Below are 13,131 nucleotides of genomic sequence, written 5' to 3'. Positions count from 1 at the left end.
TTGACAGCGAGTTGTGTCGCTGTGCTGAGTGATCACACACCCGGCTCGCTGCTGGTGGCTGTTTGGAGCTGCTGTATTGGTGCTGCTGGCTGTAACGGCTGCAGCTTCGACCGTTCGGACAACCAACCCTGCTGAAAGGAGAAGTAAAGAGGTACGTGTTCTGTCGGCGCTAGTGCGCTAGATTTAGCGCGATGGATGTAGATCCCTCGCCTCCCGTGCCACCATCCCCGAACCCCTCCGACCCTGTCCCTCCTGCCAACCCTTCCTCTGTTAATTCTCCAGTCCCCCCTCGCCCCAGGCTTTACCCGGACGGATCTCAGGGCAGCTTTACTGTTTTCTTTCGGCCAAAAGCAGGACCGAAATCGAAACCGTTAAACATCCTGGTACAAGGCCGTGACCGAAATCTCCAAGGTCAGACCCAACAAGCTCCGTGTCGTGGTCAGCGACCTGGAACAGGCCAACGCTATTGCTCGCTCCAAGCTTTTCACACGCGAGTATCGCGTTTATATACCCGCACGAGACGTGGAGATCGACGGTGTCATAACCGATTCGAGTCTGTCGGCCGAGTGTATCTTGGCAAGCGGTTTTGGCTGCTTAAAAAATGCTTTGTGTCACGACGTAAAAGTAAAGATCATAGATTGCAAGCAATTGCGGTCTGTGTCTCTTGTCAACGGCACAAAAGTGTACACTCCGTCAGACTCGTTTCGTGTTACGTTTGCCGGATCTGCTCTCCCTAGCCTCGTCTCGATCGATCGGGTTCGTCTGCCTGTGCGATTGTATGTACCCCGTGTTATGAATTGCACCAATTGCAAGCAGCTAGGCCACACAGCCGCCTACTGCTGCAATAAGGCACGATGTAGCAAGTGTGGAGAAACTCATGCAGACGATTCTGGCAGTGTAAATGCTGAAAAATGTATTCACTGCGGGGAAAATCAGCATGAGCTCTCCACATGCCCGGTGTACATGCAGCGCAGAGATAAAATCAAGCGGTCGCTGAGATGCTGAAGAAGACCGTGACCACTTCTACCATAACATCGAACCCCTTTGATCTGTTGTCCTCTGATGAAACCGATTCTGACGATTCACCAGCGGGAACAACTTATGCCAATCCTGGGGCGTCTAGAAAGAGGAAAAATATTTCCTCTCCTAAACTTCCCCGAAAAGGTCCTAAGATTTCCCAAAGTGAAATGAAAGTTACAAACAAACCAAACAGTGCTGCGGAAAAACCAAAGCAAACTCCTCCTGGGCTTGCAAATTTAAAGTCCCAGAAGGAGTTCCCAGCACTGCCAGGAACATCTAAAACCCCAGTTGTTCCTTTTGTACTCCCAGTTTTTTTTTTCCTCATCTATTTGTACTCCCAGTTGATGAAACAAACTCTGGATTAGTGAAATTTTCTGACATTGTGGACTGGATTTTTGAAAATTTCAATGTACCCGATCCAATTAAAATTTTTCTTACAGCATTCCTCCCAACAGTTAGATCATTTTTGAAGCAGTTGACTGCCCAATGGCCCCTCCTTGCAGCGATTGTATCCTTCGATGCCTAATTCAACTGCGTATAGGAAGGATTCTATCTCTGTCTTACAGTGGAATTGTGAAGTATTTTACCAAAAAAGGATTCATTTAAAGTTTTAATAAATAGAAACAAATGCGATGCATTTTCCCTTTGTGAAACTTGGCTTACTTCAAATATTGATCTCAACTTCCATGATTTTAATATTATTCGCCTTGATAAAGACACTCCATATGGAAGAGTACTTTCAGGGATTAAAAAGTGCTATTCTTTCTATCGTATTAACCTCCCCTCGACTACAGGCATCGAAGTAGTCGCATGTCAAATGACAATACAAGGTAAAGAGCTTTGTATTGCCTCAATATATATTCCTCCCAGAGCACAGGTTGGGCAACGGTTGCTCTTTGATTTAATAGAACTTCTTCCCTCGCCACGTTTGATTTTGGGAGACTTCAACTCTCATGGTGTGGCTTGGGGTCCCCCCTACAATGATAACCGCTCCTCTTTAATCTATAACCTTTGCGATGACTTCAACAACGGTGAAATGACACGTATCCCGAAACCTCCAGCGCGCCCAAGCGCTACGGTTGGATTGCACATGGAAGGTAATCCTCGATCCTCACGGTAGCGACCATCTGCCTATTCTTATTTCAATTACTAACGGTTCAACTCGCATGCGACCAATTGACATTCCGTATGACCTCACACGGAATGTCGATTGGAAGTTATACGAGGAAATGATTTTAAAAGCGGTCGAGTCGATTCAACATCATCCACCACTTGAAGAATACAACCTCCTCGCGGGCTTAATCCTCGACGCCGCGTTGCAAGCCCAAACGAAGAAATATCCCGGCGTAACGATCAAATAGCGTCCTCCAACTCCGTGGTGGGACAAAGAGTGCTCCAATGTCTACACGCAAAGATCCGACGCGTTTTTGGCCTTCCAGAAGGGAGGTATACCCGACGACTATATACGGTATTTGGAGCTTAATACCAAGCTTAAAAGCCTGGCTAAAGCAAAGAAACGCGGATATTGGCGTCGGTTCGTGAACGAGACGTCGAGGGAGACATCGATGAGCACTCTTTGGAACACAGCCCGAAGAATGCGGAATCGCGTAACGGTCAACGAAAGTGAGGAGTCTTCAAGTCGGTGGATATTTGATTTTGCCAGGAAAGTATGTCCGGACTCTGTTCCTGAGCAAAACATTGTTCGCGATGCGTCTCCGGGCCACGACGCGATAGAATCACCTTTTACGATGGCAGAATTTTCAGTTGCCCTCCTGTCCTGTAACAATAACGCGCCTGGGTTAGATAGAATCAAATTCAACTTGTTTAAGAATCTACCCGGCAATGCCAAGAGGCGCTTGTTGAACTTGTTCAATAAGTTCCTGGAGCAAAACATCGTACCGCAGGATTGGAGGCAAGTGAAGGTGATCGCCATCCAAAAACCAGGGAAACCAGCTTCTGATCACAACTCTTATAGGCCGATTGCAATGCTATCCTGTATCCGGAAATTGATGGAAAAAATGATACTCCGTCGTTCAGACCATTGGGTCGAATCAAATGGCCTACTATCGGATACTCAATTTGGCTTCCGCCGTGCCAAAGGGACGAATGATTGTCTTGCGTTGCTTTCAACAGATATTCAGCTGGCGTATGCTCCCAAAGAACAAATGGCGTCTGCGTTCTTGGACATTAAGGGGGCTTTTGATTCCGTTTCTATTGACATTCTTTCGGGTAAACTTCACCGACAAGGATTTTCTCCAATTTTGAACAATTTTCTGCACAATTTGCTGTCCGAAAAGCACATGCATTTTACGCACGGCGATTTGGCAACTTTTCGCATTAGCTACATGGGTCTTCCCCAGGGCTCATGTTTAAGCCCCCTTCTTTACAACTTTTATGTAAATGACATCGACGAATGTCTGGCAAATTCATGCACGATAAGACAACTTGCAGACGACAGTGTAATCTCTGTTACAGGAGCCAAAGCTGCCGATTTGCAAGGACCATTGCAAGATACCTTGGACAATTTGTCTGCTTGGGCTTTACAGCTAGGTATCGAATTCTCTCCGGAGAAGACTGAGATAGTAGTTTTTTTCTAGGAAGCATGAACCTGCTCAGCTTCAAACACAATTAATGGGTAAAACGATTTCTCAGGTTTTGGTACACAAATATCTTGGTGTCTGGTTCGACTCTAAAAGCACCTGGGGTTGTCACGTGAGGTATCTGATGAAAAAATGTCAACAAAGAGTGAATTTTCTTCGTACAATAACCGGACAATGGTGGGGAGCCCATCCAGGAGACCTTATAAGGCTTTACCAAACAACGATATTGTCTGTCATTGAGTACGGGTGTTTCTGCTTCCGCTCCGCAGCAAACACACATTTGATCAAACTGGAGCGCATACAATATCGTTGTTTGCGTATCGCCTTGGGTTGCATGCAGTCGACCCATACGATGAGTTTGGAGGTCTCAGCTGGAGTACTACCATTGAAAAACCGCTTCTGGAGCCTGTCTTCTCGCATTCTTATCAAATGTGAGGTCTTGAACCGTCCTGTGATTGAAAATTTTGAAAGGTTAATCGAACTTAATTCTCAAACCCGTTTTATGACATTGTATTTCAATCACATGTCCCAAAATATTAACCCTTCTTCGAATATTCCAAATCGTGTCGACTTATCAAATACTTCTGATTCTACTGTGTTTTTCGATACATCCATGATAGAAGAAACTCGTGGAATCCCGGATCATTTACGCGTGCAGCAGATCCCTAAAATTTTTTCCAATAAATATCGAAACATCAACTGCGACAATATGTACTACACTGACGGATCACTTCTCGATGGGTCCACTGGCTTCGGATTCTTCAATAACAATTTAACCGTCTCCCATAAGCTCGATAATCCTGCTTCTGTTTACGTCGCAGAATTAGCTGCAATTCAGTACACCCTAGGGATTATCGAAAAAATGCCCACGGACCATTATTTCATCTTTACGGACAGTCTCAGTTCCATTGAGGCTCTCCGATCGATGAAAGATGTTAAGCACTCTCCGTATTTCCTGGGGAAAATACGGGAACATCTGAGTGCTTTATCCGAAAAATCTACTCAGATTACCTTAGCGTGGGTCCCTTCTCACTGCTCGATACCGGGCAATGAGAAAGCGGACTCTTTGGCTAAGGTGGGCGCAACAAACGGTGGAATTTATGAAAGACCAATTGCCTTTAATGAATTTTTCTCATTTGTACGTCAGAATACGATCATCAGTTGGCAAAATGCTTGGACCAGAGGGGAACTGGGAAGGTGGTTACATTCCATAATCCCCAAGGTGTCGACGAACCCGTGGTTCAAGGGGTTGGATGTAGGTCGGGATTTCATTTGCGTGATGTCCCGGCGTATGTCCAATCACTATAGATTTGACGCGCATCTCCGTCGTGTTGGGCTCGGGGAAAGTGGTATTTGTGCCTGTGGTGAAGGTTATCACGACATAGAGCACGTTGTTTGGTCATGCCCTGTACACCGTGACGCCAGGTCTAAATTAATAGCTTCCCTGCAGGCCGAAAGTAGGCAGCCGGCTGTTCCTGTTCGTGATGTCTTGGCGAGCCGTGACCTATCCTACATGTCCCTTATATACGTTTTCCTGAAATCCATCCACGCCTTAGTTTAATCCTATTCCCTTCCGCCTACATCCAACCAAACGACAAGAACACGTTAAGACCCCGGATTCGGAACCAGCAACTAGACCCGCACGATGCTCTCAGGTCCCGAGGGAGACAACCCAATATGCCAGTCCCTAATATCTTGGCCCAGCAGCGGAACATGTGCTTACCTATGGCAATGAAAACCATCATACAGTAAACCAGTGCTTTTAATGCAAAATATAATAGCTTTAAGTTACATTTAGTTTCAGCTCGTAGTCGGCAGCGAGGATAAAAAATTTGCTTTTAGTTATTAAGATACTTTAGAAAGATATAATTGGCGCCGTTAAACATTAAATTGTATTTGTGCCGTGTCAAATAAATTATAGATGAACAAAAAAAAAAAAAGGATTTCGTTCTTCTTGTAAACAAGGATTCAATGTACCTGCTCAAGTTCATAGGTACTCATAGGTACGGGGATAGAATGCTGAAAGAAATTAAAACAGATAAAGCATCATCGAACTTCGTCAAAAACACAAACGTTTGAAATTTGTATCAAAAACGCAACCCAACGAACCTCACTTTTGTTTTTCTGTGTGGACTCATAACTGCGACCAGAGACATTTGATCTATTGTGATATTGAAGTAAATGATACGCTAGAAATGAAGGCGAGATGCATGTCTGTACTGCTTTTATGCATGAAAAGAGTCTTGAGACTATGTTCCCCCACTAGCCTGATTTCCTGCGGTTCTATTCTTGTGCGGCAGAAGACAGTTTCCAACTAAAGTATAGACAAAGTTGATGGTGGCTTCTGTAAAAGTGCTCATTAACTACTAACCGAAGCAGAATTCGGTTTTCGTTTAATGATTGGGAATAATGTTTTCAATACAAACACTGTCCTTCTCAGGACAAACTAATCTACAATTGAAAAGTTACTGAATCTTCTTTTTTGATTATACACATAGTGGTAGGTATAGACCAAATTGACACGAGCTGGAAGAAAAATTCTTTTGCAAAAATGCTCACAAACTTGAAGAAAAGCAATCTAATGTATGGTGGTTATAGGTCGAGTATTGGCACACTGTCTTCTACTCTACAGGATAAAACTCAGTTTATGACATAACTAGAGAAAAACGATGCCAACTTTTCCGTTCGCAGTGAGAGAGTAGGGAAAAGTTATGCTGAATATGTCGTTACAATGAGACCTAATAATGTTAAAGCAGTGACAAAATTGTAACCAATGACCTTGGCGAGCACCACTTAAGGACGTGGTAATTTTAGTTTTCTACCCTCTCACCCACTGTGTTGCGTGTAATTGAATGATAGCTCCTCGTTGTCGTACGTCAACAATGCGATTGTGTGTCTCATCTAACCTTCTACCATTTTTTGGTTACTTCTTTAATGGAGTTGAATGAAATATTATACGAACTCTACATTGATCATAACTTTTCACGTCTATCCATTTTGTGTAACAAACTAAATCCATTGCGCACTAAAATCGTTATTGTATATTGCTTTCGTTTATAAATGTTTGTAGAAGATGCTGGAAGGTGCAAAATATATCTCCTAGTCAAAACATAAATTGTTTGCATTCCACAGTTCCACGTGAAAAAAATGCGTTCAGTCAACGAGAATATATGGAGTTTATCCCGAAACAATCCAAAAATATTAAATTGATTTTCATCGAGTGAACTACTTGTATTTCTTGTTAACGGTGCTTTTCTCGATTGCAAAACGCGTACCATGAATAAATACAATGAGGACAGCTCAAATTATCGCTCAGCCAATATACATACATACTATTCCACGAATCTTTTAGTTAAATGTCAAAAAAAAATTGTTAATCAAATAGAAAGTGATCATATAGAAAAGGTAATTATTATTTCCAAAGTCCAGAGAAAAATAAAATAATCTGAAAAAGAAAGTTTCTTGCAAGTTTCGGTTGACACCGGTTTGTACTTAAGACAAGTTATTGCAATTAATAAAATTGTAATCCCAATTCATTCTCCATGTCAACACTCGTTGCATGACCCGCATTTCACAAACTGTCCACAATGTAAGGCGTCAGCCCGAAAGTAAATGTTTAATTTTTTTCCCCGTTCGCCCGAACGGACCTACCAATTGGCAAATTTGCACATTTCCCAACTGACGGACGGCTGCAGCAGCAGGTTCTCACGAAACTGGCAAAAAACCGCTTCCCAAGTTCGACTCGTGGGGATACAAATGGCACACGATCATCCGCCGTTGGTCGGCTTCATCAAGGAATACGATCAATAAAACACAAACCTCCGTAAAAAAAAGGAACGAGCGCAACCGTAGTCGTAAAAAGTCGCACGAATTGCAAACAAACAAAAAAACGTATCCACAAATTGAGGAGAAGTGCAGTCAGTATGGGGAAGAAATGCAACTTTTGGAATCGGCTGAAAAGTGTTTTTACAGTGCACGATTCACATGCCGACAACGACGACGGTAGGATGGACGACGCTTCGTCACGCAAGAAAGATGAAACCTATTTGCACAAATTTAACGATTAACTTCTACTTGGTTCGCGCTGTTTACCATTGCTTACAATTCCGTTTTTTTTTTTGCTAAATTTTGCCTCCTGAGCTGAGCTCATTTCGAAGCTCGAATTTCGAGAGATGTGCAGTTTTTTCCGATTCTTTAAGCTTTTTTTTAATTAGTTGAATGCGTATTTTTGGCAACATAAAATGCTTCTTGAAGTTTTTGTTTTTGTTTCCATTTGATATCGGATGCTATTTGACAGAGTAAAAAAGTTACACAAACAAACGCAACTGGAAAGCACTTGCCTTCGCAAGTGGTTCCGTACTGTGACAGTCGCGGATTACTTCGCAAAGCGGGAGATAATCAGTAGTAAACTATACTGCAGAACCGGAGCGCTGACCTTTTCGAAGAGCCGCACGACACGTCGTTCTTAATAAAATTGTCATTTTATGTGCTGCTGTACTCGAAAACGCACGCAAGATTATAGGCGCTTTAAAAGTGACTGGGGAGAAGTAAGAGACAGGCACTGACCAACTGGTGTGGTGAGGTCGAGGTGAAAAATCCTCGATCGTTATCAAACGATTGTACTCCAACTGAGAGAACGTCGTGAGCGGGTTTTAGGTTCGATGTGTGGAACCGATTACCGAATAAAGCTACGCCCTATAAAAATAAAAGTTACACAGTTTTGGATTGCAACTGCATGGGTGTCCCAGTATATTTTGTGGTGAAATGAAAACAGCGATTTCTCTGCCACGTCAATTAAAATTCTGCAGACTATCAATTTTTGATATCGTGGTTATGCTTATTTACGACTATTCGCAATATCAAACTATAAGTGAATAGATTCTTAGAGTTGATTGTTTCAAATATTTCACTACTTTCTATTGAATGATTTGACCATGAACCCAGAACTATCAAACGGTGCAGATTTGGACATATTTATTACTATATTCTTGACATCACAAGAAGAGCATCTTCGTGACGCTACTTGAGAACCAGCAGAATAGTGTACAATTGCGAACTAAAACAAATACATATTTCTTCGCAGTACATGACATCATTGGCTCGTAAACGAGATTTATTACCATTACGTGTCACTACGCAGGAGAGCTCGGCGGAGAGCCTCAACGTGAGTTTATAGTTCTTCAAATACTTATCAATTGCAAGAAAAATTAATTCAATGATAAATGTGTAGTTTAATATATCGATAATTCGTGGTGAAAACTAAAAAATACATTTTTTGATGTGGGAATCATGCAACTGAGAAATAGAACTCCTGTAATATGAATGTCGAGAAACTTAGAAAAATCATATATTTATCATACATAAACTCAGAAATCTACCAATATTGAACTCTATAAATCAAGAAATTCAACAAGTCATTATCCCGGAAGAAAGGTATTAAACCTGCTACCCAATACAATGACTGGCCTCTCCTCACCTCCCGATCCCGGAGAATTATTCATCACCCATTCTGCTCCCAAAAGTAGCACACACACTTCACTTCGAATGCATTTCTACATTGCGCTGTCAACTTTCGCGTTCATGATTTCCATTCCGTTGATTGCTGGCCTGCAAATTAAGGTCATTAATTACCGCGCCGGAGAAACTCCTTGAAGTCTTTCGTAACAATATTAATCGGTTACCCTGCAGGTTGTTTAATCCGCGCGCCAACGGGCGAAGCAGCGGGACTTTTGCGTGCGATTTCCAGCGATTTATGAGCAGACCTCTCGGCTATTTGATTGGCACTATAAACTGGAAATGGCATTCGAATTTGGTGGGTAATATTACTGTAGGTACCGACCATACACCCTTGTGAACTTCAGGTCGGTTAACACCGGCTTTCGATAAAAAACCACGACGTACTGTCGAGACAACTCCACCAGCTGCCGTCAGTTTTGCGATGAAAAAACTCTCTTTCATGATTTTAAGCCTGATGTTCAAGAAAATTAGATTAGACAGCAGACACGTTCAATGAGCCAAATCAAAGAGAATCGCCCATCAGAGAATTTCCCGCGAGTTCAACGATCTCCGTCAGTAGGATTCCTTTCAAATTAGATTAAATCGCACAGTGCAGAGGTACAAGAATCGCGCGAATGGCACTCCTCCTGATGATTGCAACAAATTAATTATATTTAAACCATCAGAAAAAGTATCCGGCCGTGACTAAACGTGCAAATTACTCGCGTGAATTGAGGAAACTCCATCCGTGCAGGCACAGCCACGAGACAACAGAAGCGCACTCGACTCGGATGTGAGTCGACATGTGTGAAATTTTAAAAAACCAAATACTCGTAACGACCCTGAGTGGAACCTTCTCCGTGCCCGAGATGATCGTATCCCGTTGCACACACTCTGCGGCATCGTCGCCGGTGGTATTAAGGGCTATTCCCACTGCTTCGTTCCGGGACCGGGCCGGGACCGGGCCGTGGCTGTTCCGCGTGTCGTCCGGGCTCGTTTGAGATTGATTGCATGCGTTCTTATGAACGCATTCACACCGACGCGCCGTGCCCAGACCGGGACAGCGTTGAGTTGCCGTCGTGCTGCCGCAGTGCGAGAGAAAAACTATCGTTGCCGACGATACTTTGTGTTGGCCGGAGAGTGCACGGAAGGCACTCGGGTGGATGCGTGTATGTTGTAGTGACATATTTCGCGCGGAGTGAGCTGCGGTATGAAAAAAAGAGAAAGACGTTCTTTCACATACACACATCAACATTTCTCAGCCAGAGCGCAGCGCAGGCACGGTTCAAGCACGGCGCAGTGTGAATGCATGAGAAGTCCCGGACGAGCCCGGTCCCGGAACGGGAGCAGTGGGAATAGCCTTTTAGTCTTGTTTGCCCATCATGCCCCAAGACCAGCAAAGCCGGTAAATTCGTCCACTCAACCGGATCATCAGCGGGCTGAGAAAAGGCAGTAGGAACGCGACGAACGAAATATAAAAATCGGAAGCCGAAGATGAAATGAAACGGTTGGATAATAAAGTGGTTAGTGTCGGAATTTAATTCTGACAGCGACATAGGACTGTGTTCGGTTTGGACCGCGAGTAGGTAGGCAAACCAATAATAAGCGAAAGATGAGAAACTAATCGTAAAATGCAGTGCATATTGAGTATGCTTGACTCAAAACGCAAGGCTACTTTGAATATTTTAATGATTTGACAAGAAAAGATGTTTTGTATCATATTTCGACTCTAGCCGTAATGAAAAGTTCGGTCACAACCAGTTTCAAATCTCGCAAAACATCACGAGATGCATCGTTATTTCCAATATTTACCGGTATCATGGAAAAAATTCTCCTGATGATGTTCAGTAAGTTGCATTGAGATTTTTACATATATCAAGATGGCTTGACAAAGTATTTTTTTAAAATTCTTTCATCACCAATATTTAGTGGTTAATTTGTGAGTTCGAAATCTAATTTGTGGTAATTTGTGGTTAAGTGGTTTCCGAGAAATTTTCAAAAAACTGAGTCAAGCCATCTTGGAACAACCCGGACAACGTTGATATATAGATCAATCGAAAGCTCTTAATTTGTGGTTCACGAAAATGTAATTTTTAACGTCATAATTACTAGTGTTTGTACTGAAATTTGTGTTTTATTGTTCACGTAGTTCTACGTTTTGTTTATTTGTTGATGACGCTGCTGTCCGCTAGTGGCGTTGGTTGTTTGCGGTGTTTGTCACTGCTATACTGAGCGTGCATGTGGGGAATATGGTAAATATCGTGATTCGGGAAACTTAGCCAACCCACTTGCTACTTGAATGCAATCCAAATTCGACGGATTATTTTTCGAGCGCACAGAGAACTAACTCGAGTGGAAACCTGGCCAAAATTATTTTCGCTACTGTTTAGTAATATGTTGGAAAATATTTGAGTGAGAAGTGGAAGTGGCTGGTTCGAGTATTGTATCAAAGAGTAACTCTCTATATCACGCACATAACATGATGTTTACATTTACAGAGCCTATCCCAAGTAACACGGTTAATCTTTAATAAGTTTAGGTAATTGATATATAACAAATCTCGTCACTATAACAATACCGTAAAAACTTATATACAACTTGTTAACAACTCAAAAAGCGCAAGGGGCGGAGCCAATATAAAACATATATTCAACTTCAAATGAATTGTTCACACGACTTATATAAAACAACTTTATAACGACTATAACCACCACTTTCATTCTGTGCCGAACACGCATCAGTACTGGACGTGTTTGGTGATCGGTCCGATAGAGTATAACACAAAAGACGTGTGAACAAGTGTTGGCATTGTTTGCCTGGTCAAATGAAATAAATCCGGGTTCAAGGTCGTGCCTTTGTACAACTGTTTCGCATCGTGACTGCCAGCTGGTGCGTAAGCCGATTTGGCTGCTGGCTGGATTGTGCTACAGCAGTGGACGAGACACAAACGAGGAAAAAGAAGAAGCCATCAGTGTCAGCGAGTTGTATCGCTGTGTGGAGTGATCTCACACCTGGCTCGCTGCTGGTGGCTGTTTGGTGCTGCTGTATTGGTGCTGCTGGCTGTAACGGCTGCTACTTCGAACGATCGGACAACCAACCTTACTGGAAGGGAGAAATAAAAAGGTACGTGTTCTTGTCAGCGCTAGTGCGCTAGACTTAGCGCGATGGATGTAGATCCCTCGCCTCCCGCGCCACCATCCCCGAACCCCTCTGACCCTGACCCTTCTGTTACCCCCTCCCCTGTTCATTCTTCAGTCCCCCCTCGCCCCAGGCTTTACCCAGACGGAGCCCAGGGCAACTATACTGTTTATTTTCGGCCAAAGGCAGGACCGAAATCGAAAAAGTTGAACCTCTTGCAGATTTCTAAAGACCTGACGAAGGAGTACAAGGGCGTGACCGAAATTTCCAAGGTCCGGCCTAACAAGCTCCGTGTCGTGGTCGGTAGCCTGAAAGAGGCCAACGATATAGCTTGCTCTGAGCTCTTCACACGCGAGTATCGCGTTTACATACCCGCACGAGACGTGGAGATCGACGGTGTCATAACCGATTCGAGTCTGTCCGTCGAGTGTATACTGCAAAGTGCCAAAGGGTGCTTTAAGAACAAAACGTGTCCCGAAGTAAAGGTGCTCGACTGCAAGCAATTGCGGTCAGCATCGATCATCGGTGGCAAAACAGTATACACTCCGTCAGACTCGTTTCGAGTTACGTTCGCCGGGTCTGCACTACCAAGCCACGTCTCGATCCACCGGGTTCGTCTCCCTGTGAGGCTCTACGTGCCCCGCGTCATGAACTGCCTGAATTGCAAGCAGTTAGGCCATACAGCCGCCTACTGCTGCAATAAGGCACGTTGTGGCAAGTGTGGGGAGTCTCATGCGGAAGATTCTTGCAGTGTTAACGCTGAAAAGTGTATTCACTGCGGAGAAAATCTGCATGAGCTCTCGACATGTGCGGTGTACATGCAGCGCAGGGATAAAATAAAACGGTCTCTCAAAGAGCGTTCAAAGCGTTCCTACGC

At 43.6% G+C, this 13,131-nt stretch overlaps 1 protein-coding gene across 4 annotated transcripts in view; it reads left to right on the top strand.

The window, feature by feature from the left end:
• Positions 1-13,131, top strand: part of LOC129723808 (uncharacterized) — a 200,559-nt gene that overhangs the window by 80,739 nt on the left and 106,689 nt on the right. The window lies entirely within an intron of this gene.

Source organism: Wyeomyia smithii, chromosome 2 (assembly GCF_029784165.1).
Source record: "Wyeomyia smithii strain HCP4-BCI-WySm-NY-G18 chromosome 2, ASM2978416v1, whole genome shotgun sequence".
Lineage (NCBI taxonomy): Eukaryota > Metazoa > Arthropoda > Insecta > Diptera > Culicidae > Wyeomyia > Wyeomyia smithii.
The sequence above is the reverse complement of the archived record's forward strand: the minus strand, read 5'-3'. Positions and strand labels throughout refer to the sequence as shown.